The sequence below is a fragment of the Nicotiana tabacum genome, chromosome 11 (assembly GCF_000715075.1).
Source record: "Nicotiana tabacum cultivar K326 chromosome 11, ASM71507v2, whole genome shotgun sequence".
NCBI lineage: Eukaryota > Viridiplantae > Streptophyta > Magnoliopsida > Solanales > Solanaceae > Nicotiana > Nicotiana tabacum.
Window position 1 is genome coordinate 21,827,006 of NC_134090.1, and position 14,988 is coordinate 21,841,993.

The following is a 14,988-nucleotide window of genomic DNA, read 5'->3' on the forward strand; positions in this document are numbered from 1 at the left end:
CACTACGGTCCATACAAAATGGATTGCGGACCGCGCTGACTTCAATCTTCCAAACTACCAGGTCTCTGAATCCCCCTCTTCGCGGACCGCATAAAATAGATTACGACCGCGAAGAGGCTACTGCAGCCGCGAAGAGGCTACTGCAGCCGCGAGAAATCCTCTGCATATCGTAATACTTGAGCCTCCAAACTTGCACCTCTCTGAACTTATCTACCGCGGACCACACTAAATAGTATGCTGTAAGGCCCCGTGAAATTTTTACTCAAAAACCCGAGTCTTGCTGTGCCAAGTTAGGATCATGTGTTGGAAATTCATAAAATTCTTTGCGGCTCGCAAGCTTACCGCGATTCGGATCCTTTGGATTGATCTATGCATTAAAAAGTTAAAGAATAGTGTTTTCCAAAAAAGTGCAATTCTGCGGTAGCATAATAGCTATACGAACCGCAAAGTCACCGTAGAGTCAGGCAGTGTGAAGGTTAATTTTGAGGTTAACTATATGGCCAAATATGCGATCGCATAATCGATATGCGGTCCGCATAGTCGTCGCATAATCCCCTTGAAACTTTTGCAAGAAGCAGTTCTGCGGTGCATTTTGCGACCGCATAACGGGTATGCGGACTGCATTCTGGTCGCATACCCAGGCAGTTTGTCCAGATTTTGGAATCGTCTTTGCGGTCCATTTTGCGGGCCGCATGTCCGTTATGCGATCGCAAATCATGTCGGGGCTCCTATTTTCTAATTTTTAAAACCCGACCCCATCCCATTAAAAACACCCATTAGACCATTGTTTCTGCTATTTCATTGCATTTAGAGTGAGAGAGGAGGTTCTAGAGAGAGAGGGAGTGATCTCATCAAGTCTCTACCTAATTCTTGCCCAAATCTTTGAAGATTGTCAAGTGAAATTGCTAGGTCTTTACTCTAAGAGGTAAGAACTTATACTCTCTTCTATAATTTCGAAATTTCCTTTAGATTAAATGATTAGCAAGTAGGGTTCAGGGGTATAGGGGCTGATAATCTTGCATGCGTAAAATATAATGGGTATGGGGAGGTTGTGAACCAAAAAAGATAACAATTGTGGTATAGGATGACGAAAATCTCTCACAAAAGGGTCCTAAAATCACTGTGCGCTCTTAGTATTCGATAATTTACTTAAATGAGCTAGAATCTTATTCGTGCCTCTAATTCTTGGTTCAACTTGTAATTTTCATAAAATAGCAATAAGTTGCTAGGAAATTTCGAAATTTATTAGAAGGATTTAAGGGAAGCACTATTGAGGTATGTATGGTTAAACCCCGTTTTTTAGAAATTGAGCTCCATTAGTGTTTGTGTAAATATGGTAAGATTAAATCTAAATTGTTGTATTGATTGTAGTTTCACATGAATTTGGGGTTGCGACCTTATATGCGTGAAAGATGTGTCTCGATATGATCCATATGTTATTCTTGATAACTTGAAAAGGGGCAAGGAATATGAATCATGTAATGAAATGCTTAGACCTTAAATTGATTGAAGCTGCATATGTTATGCCATCTATGTGAAGTATCCTCTATGCTTATAGTGTTATTTGCTCTTGTGTGCACCTATTACTCTAAATTACAAATCTAACATTGAAATTGGGAATGATGTAAAATGTGGCCTAATGCCAAATATATGACGTGATAGCTGCGGCCCCAAGTGCCTATGAAATGATATATGTGAAACAAAGATTGAATTGAGATGATTGATGGAAAAGGGAAACGCCTTGGTAAGGCGGCCTAGCCGATCGGGCCGTGATCGGACGCTATACCGCACACATGGTGGTATTATGCTGATATTGAATTCCGGAAAGTGAGAATGAGATTGTGATTGAGGTACATGTCTCAAATGAGGCAACCTAGCCGATCGGGTCGAGATCAGACTCCGCTCAAGCTAGCGGTGGTATAGTGAACAGCGATGAACAGTATGAAATGCCCCAAACTAAAGGTTATGGAAACAAATGTGAAAATTGTATGATTCTCTTACCTTGATAATGTTGTGATCATTTAAAGCTTTTGAGTTATACTTGTGATTTCCTTATGTTTGGTATGAAAGTTCTTTCTAACTAGATGGTGTTTAGTTATACATGCTAGTACTATTTCATAGTACTAACGTCCCTTTTGCCGGGGGCGCTACATTTTTAAATGAATGTAGGTGGCTCCATTGCAGATAGTGTCGATCGCGCGTAGTGAAGTACCTTCTTCTCAAAGTCTTGGTGAGTCCCTTGCTCCTTCAAGGGGGTTATATTGTACATCTTTTGTTGTGGACTCCCACTTTTGAGGTATAGCCGGAGCCTTGTTGCCGACATTGTCATACTTGTCTTTTGTATCCTTAGAGGCTCCGTAGACATATGTGTGGGTTATGTACGGGTGTTGGATGGGTCTACGAACTATGTTGTAATTCTAACTCTTGCTTCTCTAAAGTGTAATTGTATGGAATCTTGGAACTTAACTACGGCTTAACGTTATGATATAAAATGAACTAACAACGTTGAATGTACTATCTTTCCTCATCTAAATAAATGAAAGCATGGTTTTCTTATTCATATTGAGTTGGGTAGGAGGTGTTTGATAAGGCTCGCTCAGTTGGGTTCACTCGATTGAGCGCCGGTCGCGTCTCTCGAGGTTAGGGCATGACATCTGCGGCCGCGGTGGGTCTGTTGCGGCTGCAGTTGATTTTATGCCGCAGCAGTGCCTTGACTTGTTCTTGGTACTTGTGCAGATTTCACTTCTTTTTTAGCTGCTTTTGACTACTTGTCACCTTTTTTACCAAACCCTGCAAACAAGCACAAAATGTAAGCCTTTGGGACTATTTATATACATTTTTAATCAAAACTCAAGTAAAAAGGAGTGTAAAATGAACTAGAATCCCTAGTTATCAACTCCCCCAAACTTAAGCTTTTGTTTATCCTCAAGCAAACAAAATAAATCCCACCTCCTTAAGAGTAAAACCATGAAAATTTAGCTGACCTAAAGTGACCTCATTTAGCATCAATTGGGACTAATAATTGCCCTCAAATCAAATGAATCATTAACATATTCAACCCTTTAAGCACCGTTATTTTAGTGCGACACAAGAGCATCAAAAATTGACTCAACCCATCAAGAAAACTCTCTCTACTACTTTGGTCGTTGTGGAACCCAAACTCATACTCCTCACTCTCTTTTAGGCAAACCTCACTTTTAGATTGTAGCACTCAGAACGAGGATTGTGGAAACATACTCATCTCTCTCAAAGAAAGGTCACAAGTCCGGCTCTAAGTACCATATGCTTGCCCATTATGTGAATCACCACTAATGTAAGCTTCATTCAACTCAAGATCATATAGGGCTTTTGTGGAGATATAGTGAAGGATTTTGGTTTAGGGTAGGAAATATTTGGTCTAAATAGGTTCCATCTTCCCTTAAGCACTTCATTTGCTTCATTTTGGCACACATTCTCTCTAAGGCATTTACTTCTTTCTTAGGGGTTAGAGAGACACACTGTCACTCTTTCTTGTTCATTTCAAACTCATCTCTCCTCTCTAAACTTTCTACACCTTTCATCTCTTTACTTTTATTGAATCCCTTCATTTCTTCAAAATTGTTCATTCATTCTAACCTTTTGATTTTCTTTCTTTTTCATTGCCTTTCCTTTTCTTCATTTTGTACCTTTTTACACTTTGTTACATTCCTCGTCTCTCCCCCCAAACTTATGCTTTTGCCTTGTGCTAAGGAAAGATCGGGTGCCAGAGAAGGTCTTTTTAGAACGGGTAAAGGCTTGTATCATGGTCTTTGAAAGAAAAAGGGGTATGGCTCAAAAGGGTTGACTAGGGATATTATCATTGGTAGGCTATGGAAGTTTTCAAGATATCATTTGGACCAAGGAGAGCCTATAATCACTTCTCAAGTCAAACTACACCTAGGATTTCGCCTAGACAAACATTCAGGGCAAGTCTAGACTAATGGCATGGGACTTGGACTTGCAATTCAAATTCTCACCACACAAGCTATATGATTGCTAAAGAGATAGAGTCGGGGGTCCACAACAACCTTAGCTAAAATTTGAGCAACATGCATGGTCCCGAAAAATCACTTGATGATTTTCGGCCAACACAAGAGTCTCAAGATCACAACTTCCACCATCCTATACACAACAATTTATTTTTGACCATACGATCAAAGGCAAATTTGTTAGGCCAAGTGAAGCTTTGCTTGAGGCACTATTACTCATTAGCTACTATTTACACAAAACTAAAAAGAAAACAGACTCAAACCCTTAAGAAGGTTGTCATGCCATCCATCATCGGGAAGAGCCACCCGGTTCACACAAATTCCACATTTGGAAAGAACCGTAGCATTAAGAAAACCAAAGGCTTATTGCACGTAAAACTCAAAACAAGAAGCTATGAAAATAAAGTAAGAAGCTATGAAATAAAATGCGGACAGTAGAATAAATATGTACAATAAGGGATTTAGATGAATATACATAAGGGAGAATGAATATATACATCAGAAAGTAACTTTATATACAGACCAAAGTTGCAAAGTATGAAAAGTGCAATAAACTAGTAAAATTATATACAAACCAAAAGTAAAAAGAAAACATAATTAAAAGAAAGTAGTATCATATTTACAACCCAATGTCATCAAAATAGGGCTACCCCTTTAAATGAAAGCTAGCATTGTCTTCAATGCTAACTAATCAAAAATAGCTCAATAAAAGATAGAGATTAAAGAGAAACTCCTTATTGGCCCTCCGTCTGCATGGGATCATGAGCCTGGGTCCCTGGGTCCTGTGACTGGATCCCGATATCTTGTGTCTGCACTGGGACCTGAGGCTGCTCTGGGGCCTGAGGCTGGCTAGAGGAACCTCCCTGCAGAATCTCCAACTCTATCACAACATCATCAGCTCAGCGAATCACCCTCTTCCTTTTTGCTGGCCTCTCCATCTCCTGCTCTGGCTCAGGTTGGGCTGCTGGAATCGGGTCATGCAATAACAGCTCCAATGGCAAGTGATCAACAACCTTCATTTTCTCCACTTCGGCCCTCATCTCTTTTACAGACTCTTTTGATACTCGAGTCCTTCTCAACTTCTTTGTTTTTTTTTGCCAGCTCCTTTAGTGCTTTTTCATGAGTACTTACAGCATCCAAGATCAACTTCTGGTTCTCCAAGAGCTTCTTCTGGTTTTCCAGAAGCTCTTTGAGAGTCTCCTCCACTGAGGCTGGAACCTGTGGCTGTGGGGGTACGGACTGGGCCTCCACCGAGCTAGAAAGTACAGACAACTTAGAAGTAGTTGCATGCATCCAGTTGTTGATACTGGCGAGGGTTTGGCTCAGACGGTGGGCAGTTAATGGGTAAGCTGAGGATGAGGGTATATTTGGAGCAGTGGCAGTAGAGGGTCCTGGGGCAATGTCTGGTGTAGCTGAGGGAGGCTGAGAAGAAGCTACTACTACTACTGGCTCTTAAGACTGGCCAGTAGAAGCAGTGGCTTTGCCTTTAGGATCTTTAGGGTTGTCATCACCCTTGAGGTTGTACCAGGAAAAGGGGGCCTTTGGTTCACCTTCATATCGAACTTCCTTTTCTCCACATCCTGATCCTCAAGGTACATTATTAGAAAATGTGGGAAAGGGTAGGATCTATCGCCTTCATTCATCACCCTTGTAATCACCCTGGACATAACATTCCCGATGTTGATCGGGTACCCCACCATGATAGAAGCCACCAATATAGCCCGGGAGATAGGAAGAGAGTTCTTATGAGTGGTGGGGTCTATCCTGCTGCACACAAAGGTCTCCCACCCTTTTGCCTCGAAGTTCAGGGTTCTACTCAAAATTTGGACTCCTACTATCAACCATGCTGGGGTGGTACCTGGGATAGCCAAGTACTCTGCTAACCACGGACAGACAACCTCACCCAATGCTACCTTTTCTAAGTATAGTGTTTCATCCTCCTCCGAAAAGCCCAACTAGTCATTAATTGTCTTGCCATCAAACTTCACTGTCAAGTTTCACACCTTAGTCACTTTCGTGCCCTTTTTGATGTGGGCAACATTAGCATAGAACTCCTTGACTAGGTGCTCATTTGCCTCCTCAACGTTGCTTGTAAAATACTCCCAGCCCGGTCTTTCTCTGAATTGCCTCTGCACATTAGGGTTGTGAGGCAGAAGATCCTTGTCAATGAATCTCCGTTCAAGTATCAACTTCCTCTCGGGCCACCACTCTCATAATTTGTGGTAAGCAATCTCACTAACAAATCTTCTTTTTCACACCTTGGGGTTTCTAGTTCTGTCCATACCCCCGGGTTGTGGAACACCCCCTTCCTCTTCATCCGAAACCTCATCGTCGACGGGATCCTCTCCATGTGATGAACCAGTAGGTGAGGAAGATACTTCACTGTCACTGCCCTCAGCTGAGCCCTCAGATGACTTAGAAGAAATTGGAACTGAAGATTGAGCAGTAGGAGTGCCCGGAGGTGTATCTCTCAATCTATGCCTCTCCGGCCAGTCAGCTAAATATTCCGGCACTAAATTAGAATCAGATGCCTCCCGGGAGGGTACATACTCACTTCCCTTTGAATGGGAAGCAACTCTATTCGCAGCCTTGATTGACTTTCTGGTGTCCTTGATTGCATGCCGAACTTAGGAGGTCAATTTGATCATGCCTTGTCCCCTACCTCAGGAGGAATTTCATTTTCCCTTTTGTTTTCCATCATCGCCTCATAATTTAACCATTATATACAAGTGGAATTCAGTTAAAGCTTGTTAGTATCACAGTATCAGAAGAATCAGTGAAGAATATAATTGCAGACAGCTGACTGCGGACCGCATAAAAAGCAATGCGGCCGCAAAGAGACCACTGCGGACCGTACAAAATGGCATCGCGGTCCGTATTGAGGTGGGGGTCAGAATACCCACTCTCTGATTCCAGGCACCGCGAACCGCAAGAAATGCTGTGCGGCCGCGGTAAGGCACCGCGGACCACAAAAAATTGATTGCTGCCGCGATCCTCAAGATCAACCTCTCCAAAGTTTTACCACTGTGGTCCGCACAAAATGGCATCGCAGACCACAGAGAAGCACCGCAGACCGCGAAAAATCCATCGCGGACCGCGAAAAGCCTCACTCAGCAACACTAACCTAGGATTTCAACATTTATCTCGTTTTTAGCCTAACTTCACATATTATTAATACCCTAGGTGGTTAATCATCATTCTACACTAATTAACCATAATCTAAACATCATTAAGTAACCCTATGCTACAGATTGAAAGAAAAAAGGAAGAAAAAGAAGTACCAACTAACTAATTAAAATAAAATGAAAGATAATTAGAGACTAGGAAAAATTTGAAGTACCAGGAATGAGATGCAACACAGATGAATGTGAATCAATGATCGAATTTGTGCAGTTAGGGGAGAGAAGAACAGTGCTTTTTACTAATTAGAGCGAAAATGAGCGAAAAGGGTAAATGAGGGCCTGAGGTCCTATTTATAGAAAAAGGACATGGGACCCACTATACCTACCCACCGCAAACCATATAAAATGCACTGCGGTCCGCGGTACTGAAACACATGAAGCATTGGGGAGGCAGTCACTGCGGACCACAAGAAATGCTCTGCGGCCGCGGTGGGCCATCGCGGATCGCATAAAATGTATTGCGGCCGCGGTAACAATCTTTAAAGAGCCTCCACTTTTTACCATTCACCACTGCGGACTGCAATGAAAATTTTCCCCCGCAACAAGGCTATTGCGGCCGCAAAAAATGCATTGTGGCAGCAGTCCAAACTTCAAAGAGTGCATCATTTTTCCAATTTTAGACCTGCACTGCATCAAAACAATCCTACATACATCTCACAACTAGTTAGACCAAAATCAAATCCTATACTAAAAAGAAAATCAAAGAAAAACAAAAAGAAAGATACATGGGCTGCCTCCAAAGAAGCGCATGATTTAACGTCGCGGCACGACGCAAGTTACCATCAAATCACTTTAGATAGATTAGTGCCACCACATGGCTGTCATCAATCTTGCCAAGGTAGTGCTTGACTCTGTGCCCATTAACTCTGAAGACCTCTCCATTTTTGTTTTTCAAGTCAAGTGCACCAAACGGAGTCACAAACACCACTTCAAAAGGGCCACTCCATTTCGACTTAAGCTTTCCCGGAAATAGACGTAACCGAGAATTGAACAAGAGAACCAAATCACCCACTTTGAACTCCTTGCCACGAGCATATTCATCATGAAGGTACTTCATCTTGTCATTATACAAGGACGAACTAGAGTAGGCATGAAATCTGAATTCATCAAGTTCATTAAGCTGCTCCACACGAAGATTTGCTGCCACATCCCACTCAAGATTCAACTTCCTCAAAGCTCATATGGCCTTATGCTCTAACTCAACTGGTAGATGGCAAGCATTCTCAAACACCAACCGGTACAGAGACATACCAATCAGAGTCTTGTAAGCAGTCCTATAAGCCCATGGAGCATCATCCAATTTCTTTGACCAATCGGTTCTATTTGCATTGACCGTCTTTGACAATATACTCTTGATTTCCCTGTTTGAGACTTCAACTTGGCCACTTGCCTGAGGATGATAAGGAGTAGAAACTTTGTGATTGACACCATACTTTGCAAGCAAAATGTCAAAAGCTCGATTACAAAAATAATACCCCTCATCACTTGTGATTGCTTGAGGAATGCCAAACCTAGTAAAAATACTCTTCTTGAGAAATGCAACAACACTCCAGGCCTCATTGTTGGGCAAAGCCATGGCTTCAACCCTCTTTGAAACATAGTCAACTGCTACTAGAATGTATGTGTTCCCACACGAACTAACAAATGGGCCCATGAAATCAATGCCCCATACATCAAAAATATCAACTTCAAGAATGGTATTGAGAGGCATCTCATCTTTCTTCGAAATTCCACCTGCTCTTTGACATTCGTCGCATCTCTTTACAAGATCACCCGCATTCTTGTACAAAGTTGGCCAGTAAAACCCACAACTAAGAACCTTCGAAGCGGTCCTCACCCTACCATGATGACCACCATAGGGAGAGGAATGACAAGCCTCTAAGATACTCAATTGCTCCTCCTCTAGGACACACCGTCGGATCACACCATCCGTGCAGATCTTGAACAAGTACGGCTCATCCCAATAGAAGTAAAAACTATCCCATTTGAGCTTCTTTCTTTGGTTAGAAGAGAGCTCACATGGTACTATACCAATCACAAGGAAATTAGCCACGTCCGCAAACCATGACATACCATTCACCGACACAGAAAGGAGTAGCTCATCGGGAAATAAATCATTGATCTCTAGGCCATCACGAGGTCTCCCCTCCTCCTCCAAGCGGGAAAAGTGGTCCGCCACTTGGTTTTCACTACCTTTTCAGTCCACAATCTCCAAATCAAACTCTTGAAGTAACAAGACCTATCGCATCAACCTAGCTTTGGAATCCTTCTTTGTTATCAAGTGCCGAAGTGTGGCATGATGGTATGAATTGTGACCTTGGCACCCATAAGATACGGACAAAATTTCTCCATTGCGAACATAATAGCTAAGAGCTTTTTTCAGTCACCGTGTAATTCATTTGAGCATCATTCATTATCTTGCTCGCATAATACACCAGATGAAATATTTTGTTCACTCTTTGACCCAAGACCTCCCCAACCACAACATCACTCGCGTCACACATGAGCTCAAAAGGCAAGCTCCAATTGGGTGTGGTAATAATAGGCTTGGTGGTCAACTTGTGCTTGAGAATTTCAAAAGCTTACATACATCCCTCATTGAACACGAACTTGGCATCTTCTTCCAATAACTTGCACAAGGGATTCACTACCTTCGAAAAGTCTTTGATAAATCTCCGGTAGAACCCCGCATGCCTAAGAAAACTTCTAACTCCCTTGACAGAAGTAGGGAGAGGGAGCCTTGAAATCACTTCAATTTTTGCTTTGTCCACCTCTATACTATGCTTTGAAATTTTATGGCCAAGGACTATGCCATCGTCAACCATGAAGTGGCATTTCTCCCAATTAAGCACAAGGTTGGTTTCTTCACAACGGCTAACACTCTATCAAGATTTTTCAAACATTCATCAAACGAATCACCCACAACACTGAAGTCATCCATAAACACCTCCAAAATGTCCTCCACCATGTCGGTATAATATGGCCATCATACACCGCTGAAATATAGCCGGTGCATTACACAAACTAAATAGCATCTTAGAAAAGGCAAAGGTGCCATACGGACAAGTGAAGGTTGTTTTCTCCTGATCTTTCGAAGCAATCAAAATTTGGTTGTACCCAGAATACCCATCCAAGAAATAGTAGAAGACACGCCCAGCAAGTCTGTCTAACATCTGATCCAGAAAAGGAAATGGAAAGTGATCCTTGCGGGTCACTTTATTCAACTTGTGGTAGTCCATGCACACCCTCCACCCGGTGACAGTCCTGGTAGGTAACCACAGTCATACCACCCTTCTTCGGCACATATTGCACCGGGGAAGTCCAAGAGCTATCCGAGATGGGGTACACAACCCCGACATCCAATCACTTGATCACATCCTTTTTCACAACTTCTTGCATTGCCTCGTTCAACCTCCTTTGATGTTCCAAGAAGAGCTTTGCATCATCTTCAAGAATAATCTTGTGCATACAAAAGGCAGAGCTTATTCCCCGAATATCAGCTAAGGTCCATCCAATTGCCTTCTTCTGCTTTTGGAGCACCACCAATGTGGCATCTACCTGCATGTTAGTAATACAAAAGGAAAGAATAACTAGCAAAGTTAAACTAGGGCCTAAGAATTCATACCTGAGGTGTGGAGGCAACGACTTCAACTCTAACACCGGAGGTTCCTCGATTGAAGGCTTTGTTGGTGGAGTTTTCCTATTCTCAAGATCCAAAGAGAATTTCCGAGGCTCATATGAGTAAGAGCCCATTTCATGTAAAGCATTTACACACTCCATCCAGCTTTCATCCTCATTGACATCAAGATTCAACAATATCGCCTCTAGAGGGTCCTCCACATTGATCATTGCACTAGTATCATCAACTATCAGTATCGTGACAAGATCCATAAAAGAGCACACTTCAGACTATTGGGCTGCTTCATTGACTTGCACCCATGAAAAACCATTTTCTCATCATCCACTCGGAAGGTGAGTTCCCATGCTTCCACATCAACTAAGGCCTTCCCAGTTGCAAGGAAAGGTCTTTCCAATATGATCGAAACCTAATAATTGACCTTACAATCCAAGATCACAAAATCAGCCGGCAAGATAAATTTGTCCATCCGGATAAGAACATCATCAATTATACCCAATGGCCTCTTTATTGTTCTGTCCGCCATTTACAATCTCATAGAAGTATATCTCGGTTTCCCAATACCCAAATTCTTGAAAACTGGGTAGGGCATCAAGTTGATACTTACCCCCAAATCACATAGAGCTTTTGCAAAGTATGCACTCCCAATGGTGCAAGGAATGGTGAAAGCACCTGGATCTTCTAGCTTCGGAGCCATTGAGTGCACTATTTCACTAACTTGGTGGGTCATCTTGATAGTTTCATAATCCATGGATCTTTTCTTTGTCACCAAGTCTTTCATGAATTCAACATAACCTGACATTTGCTCTAGAGCCTCCACCAAAGGCACATTAATGGATAAGCTCTTCATCATGTCAATAAATTTCTTAAAGTGGTTCTCATTTTTTTGCTTCACGAGCCTTTGAGATGAGGTGGAGGTGTCCTTGGCAAAGGAGCCTTGGATTTAGGCACAACCGTTTCCGGCATGTCTATTACGTGTTCCCTAAACGGGTTCACATCATTTTGAATTTCCACCTCGGCATCTTGGATATCAATCCTTACTTCCTCATTCACGTTCTCATCAATCACATTTTCAACCACCAAAGGGATCTCATCCTCTTGCAACTCAACTTCATCACTCAAAATTTCTTTTTGCTTGGAGGCATTCACATCACCGCCTCATCCACTTCTTGTAGTTACCGCCATTACATGTCCGGAATTGTTCTCACCCTTCGGGTTGACTACTGTGTCACTAAGTTAAGCCCTCTTAGGGCAAGTATTCATGGATTGTGAAATTTGGCCTAATTGAACCTCTAAGTTTCTGATTGAAGTATTGTGGGATGCCAACTGGGCATCACAGTCAGCATTCTTTTTCATCATCTGTTCAAACATCATCTCGATTCTCCCTATTTCATTGTTGGAAGAACTAGGACCTTGGTATGGAAAAGGGGGTGGATTGTTCGGTTGTTGATACATCGGGGGCCTTTGAAAGCCTTGCCCCCAATTGCCTTGGTTGCTATTGTTCCAACCACCCTGATTGTTGTTTCCACCCCTGTTGTTGTTGTTGCCACTCCAATTACCCTGATTGTTCTGATTATGGTTTTGGTTTCCCCAATTTGCATTTTGGTTGTTGTTCCCCTAATTACTATTGCCTTATTGTTGTTGATTTCCACAATTGCCTTGGGATATCCATTATTGTTGGTTAGAAGAATTGCTCATTTGGCCTTGATAGTTGTTCACGTATTGCACTTCTTCATTCTGCTCATCGTAACCATCATTTTGGAATCCACCACTACCATTTTCATATTGATCCGAACACCCCTGGTTCTGTTGACCTATTTATCTTCTTTTGTTCACTAACATGTTGACACCCTCCATAGCATTTACCTGTCGTGGATTTTGAACCTGCTATAAAATTTGCATTTGCTAGTTGGTTCATTGTTGTTTCCATCTCTGCTATTGCCTGCCCATGATCATTGAGCTCTTTGTTCAAGTGAATGACCGTGGGGTCACCCTGTGGCACATTGGCTCTACTTTGCCAAGCGGAGGACGTGTCAGCCATCTCATCAAGAATGTCACAAGCCTCAGCATAAGGCAGCTTCATGAAATTACCCCTGCTAACCGGTTCACCGTACACTGATTAGTCGTATTTATACCCCGATAAAATATCTGTTGAATCATTGCCTCAGTCATATCATTATTGGGGCATTCCTTGACCATAGTTCTATATCAATCCCAGATTTTGTAAAAAGGCTCATTTGGTTCCTGTTTGAATGCTAAGATTTCATCCCTCAATACTGCCATATGTCCCTGGCTATGAACTTATCAGCCAACTCATCCCATGTAGTGATAGAATGGTTGGGAAGCCTCTCGAGCCTGTCCAAAGCTTTCCTTCTAAGTGAGAAAGGGAATAATCTCAACCGCAACGCATCCTCGGACACATTTGTTTGCTTGCTTCCCCAACAGGTATCCACAAAACCCTTGAGATATTTATATGCATTCTGATGGGAAGCACCTGTGAAATACCCTCGCTGCTCCAACAAGGTCAGCATCACATTTGTAATTTGGAAATTGCCTGCCCGGATCCGGGGTGGGACAATTGCACTAGCATATCCTTCGTTTGAAAGTACCCGAGGAGCCACTCTTGGAGGTGACGGGGAAGGGTCTGGAACATTATCATTGGCCTGACGACCTCCTTTGAGATTGAGGCACTATAGGTACCTCATCATCAATATTATCATCTACCTTCTCCTCCGTTGGAAGATCTCCAAGAGGTGCGTTGTTGTTGTTTGCCACCATTTTGTACCTGAGTTGGCGACACACACAAATTAGTAACACAGAAGGAAAGAAAAACAATACATAAAACTATTTAGATAGATAGCCAAAATCGTTAGCTCCCCGACAACGACGCCAAAAAGTGATCGGGTCCAACCCTACACCACTATGGAGTGACGAGAGCGGTCGATGCAGCTTTTACCCGAGAAGGTCGGGATCGAATCCACAGGAAGCTAGAATTGGGAATTGGATTCCTATCTAAACTAGTAGTGCATAGTGCTTTTAATTACACTTCCAATCATAATTGTTTGTTGTTACTTCTAAAATTTATGCTAATGAGATGCTAAATTAAATTAAGAGGAAATGCTTGTAAGGTTTTCTAAATGGTTAAAGAGGCACTAGGGAAGTGACTTTCTCCTAGGTGAATATTTGACGGGATCTAAAGCTTAAGGCAAGGTTGTTATGTTGGGGATTGCGATATAGCCAATGCACGAGATTACTCACTCTATACCTCTCGGTAGCTTGAGTGGCTTTGCCCTAATTGACTTTCTCAAGACCAATTGGGAGTCAAAATTGTGCAAGCAATACAGGCTCAAGTCGGGTATTACTATCTCTACATTTAATCCTTTAATTGGAGCTATCAATCTCTTTATTACACCCCAATTCCTTGTTGAACTGATTTTTCTAGACTCAAACTCTCTTTCTCAAGAAGAGCTCAAGTCAAATAGGCACAAATTAGTGTTTGCAACCTCTAATTCAACATGAAAAACACAAATCGGTCCAAATATCAACTACTCATAAACATCTAAGCCTTATAACAAAAGACCCATCAAATACCCATACTAGGATTGAGCCATAACCCTAGCTAATGAGTCTAGCTACTCATAATAATGAAAGAAATCAGATAAATAGATGAAGAATAACCCATATAATTTGATTACAAACTAAGAAATTGAAGGTTCAGTGTTAAACTAGCTACAAATTACTCAAAATGGAACAAAATCGTCGTTCACGTGCTCTTGACTCTAACTGATGACCTAAAAAAGTGAAAAGAAAGTATTTATACAAGGCCGAATTTTTTAGACAAAAATACTCCTGATGGAGGTACTGCGGTCCGCAAGAAATGGATTGCGACCGCAGTTGAGCTTTTAGCTTCAATTGCTCAGTCTTTGAATTTGGCCACCGCGGGCCGCATAAAATGCACTGCAGTCGCGGTGGCTTCACTACGGTCCATACAAAATGGATCGCGGACCGCGCTGGCTTTAATTTTCCAAACTCCCAAGTCTCTGAATCCTCCTCTCTGCGGTCCGCATAAAATGGATTGCTGCCGCAAGAAATCCTCCGCGAACCACAATGTTTGTCCAAACTTGCACCTCTCTAAACTTATCCACCGCGGACCGCACTAAAT